Genomic DNA, 2599 nt, shown 5'->3' with positions numbered 1-2599 from the left:
AATGAGATAACTGAACCACCAGAAAAAGATTTCAGGATCCTTTTTCTAAAAAGAATCAGTAACTAAAGGACTCAAACAGATAAGTAATTCAAAATCTGAACAAGAATGTTAGGAAATCAATTGAAGGCAAGGGCAAGAGCATATCTTGTAACAACCATTTTTAAGCATGGAGGAAATATCTTACAAGGAAACTGAGGCATCTAAACACAGGTAGAACCCAGAACCCCAAATAATCATGATTACAGAAGAACTTCTCCACAACATGTGGTCAAGATGTCAAAAACACAAAACAGGGGCTTGAGAGATTGTCCAATGGTTAAGAGAACTGACTGCTCTTGCCCAGGTTCAGGAACTGACTGCTCTTGCAGAAGACCCAGGTTCAGTTCTCAGAACCCACATGACAGCTAACAACCAGGGGACCTGACCCCCTCTTCTGACCTCCAAGAGCACTGCATGATATAGGCGCACTTACATACATGCAGGCAATACATTCATACACATAAAATTAAAATAATAAATAAAATACTTTTTAAAAACAATACAAAAAGCTGTTAGGGAAAAACATCAAGTAACATACGGAAGACAGAAACATCAAAATAACATCAAATCTGCTGTCAGCAACTCTAAAAGCCAGGAAAGCATGGAATGATATATCCCAAACCCTGAAAATAACTCTCAACCAAGGCTGCTATGTCCAGCAAAAGTACTATTAAAACTAATGGAGAAACAAGAATATTTCAAGACAAGCACAAGTGAAGGCAATTCATGACAACTAAACCAGCACTGCAAAAAATTCTTACAAGAATACTATACACAGAGTAATGAGAAAGATTCATACACGAGAACACAGGAAAGAAGGTATTTCATAAGAGCAACAGATGATCAGAGGAGAACCACAAAGGAATCAATCAGATCCCAAACAGCAAACATTCAAAACTACAAGAAGAAAGAAAAGAACCAACCAACCAGAACAACAAATAAGAAAATAAATCTATGCACTGAATCTTGGGAACCCCAATTTCATAAAGTAAACTCTAAAAGGCATAGAAGAACACACAGGTCCTGACACAATAATAATGGGAGACTTTGATACCCACTTTCATATATATGTGTATGTATATGTGTGTGTCTCTTACAAACTAAAAATCATCAAAGAAATTTCAGAGCTAAATTATACCACAGATCAACTGGATTTAACATACATCTACAGAGCATTCTACCCACAAGATAGGGAATACACATTCTTCTCAACAGCACATGGAAACTTTTCCAAAATTAACACTGTAGGCCACAAAGCAAGCCTTGAAAAATAAAAAGTAATTACAATAATTCCCTGTATCTTTTTGGACCACAGGGGACTAGAACTAGAATAGAAATCAACAGCTAGATAAACCAGAAAAAGAACTTTGGAAACTGAACAAAACACTTTTGAATGAATAGTGGATCACTGAAGAAGCCAAGGATGAAATTTAAAAATTCCTAGAATCAAATGAAAATGAAAATGAAACATCCTTCTAGCCCAAAAAAGGATGTTTATAGCTGTAAGTATTCACACTTGAAAAATAAAGATCTCAAATAAATAGCCTAATGATGTAACCCTAAGGCTCTACAAAAATAAGAAGCCTAACCCAAATGCAGCAGTTGGTAATAAATAATAAAGATAAGGGCAGAGATTAATGGAATAGAGACTAAAATAACAATTCATAGAACTAATCAAAGAGTTGATTCTAGGACTAGAGAAATGGTTCAATGGATAAGAGTGTTTGCTGCTGTTCCAGAGGACCCTAGTTCATTTCCCAGCACCTACATTGGGCAGCTCACAATCGCTTGTAACTCCAGCTCCAGTGGTTCTAACACCCTCTCTGACCTCTGCAGGCACTGGCACATGTGTACATATACACACACACAGAAACACATACATATAATCAAAACCAAAAAATAAACTCTTAAAAATAGTTGGTTGATTGAAAGGATTAACAAGACTGACCAACTTCTAGCCAAACTAACTAGAAAAAAAGATTCAAAATACTAAAATTAGAGATGAAATGCAAATTACAACAGACTCCAATAAAATTCAAAAGATCATAAGAGAATACTTTAAGGATTTATATTCTGAGGCTGAGTGTGGTGGTACATGACTTTAATTCCAGCATTTGGGAGGCAGAGGCAGGTGGATCTCTGTGAGTTCCAGGCCAGCCTGGTCTACATAGAGAGTCCCAGGCCAGCCTGGTCTACATAGAGAGTTCCAGGCCAGCTGAGGCTACAGGGAGACCCTGCCTCAAAAAAATAAAACAAAACAAACAAAAAAAAAAAACAACAGGCCTTCATGATAAAAAGTCCTGAAGAAACTAGAACAGATGGAATATACCTCAACATAAAAAGGTTACATATGACAAACCTACAGTCAGCTTTATGCTAAATGGAAAATCTGAGAACATTTTCTCTAAAATCTGAAATGAGACAAGTGTGCCCGCTCACTGCACTCTTATTCAATATTGCCCCAAATTTTATCTAGAGAAATAAGATAAAAAGATATAAAAGGGATAAAAGTTGCAAGAGAAAAAGTAAAATTATCCCTATTTGCAAATGATGATCTTAT

General features: G+C 36.1%; 1 protein-coding gene across 1 annotated transcript in view; it reads right to left on the bottom strand.

Moving 5' to 3' along the window:
• CUNH14orf39 (chromosome unknown C14orf39 homolog) overlaps positions 1–2599 on the bottom strand; it is a 46460-nt gene that overhangs the window by 29474 nt on the left and 14387 nt on the right. The window lies entirely within an intron of this gene.

Source organism: Nannospalax galili, unplaced genomic scaffold (genome assembly GCF_000622305.1).
Source record: "Nannospalax galili isolate Female #2095 unplaced genomic scaffold, S.galili_v1.0 scaffold336, whole genome shotgun sequence".
In the NCBI taxonomy this organism is placed as follows: Eukaryota; Metazoa; Chordata; class Mammalia; order Rodentia; family Spalacidae; genus Nannospalax; species Nannospalax galili.
Note: the sequence above shows the minus strand (reverse complement) of the source record. Positions and strands in the feature narration are given on the sequence as shown.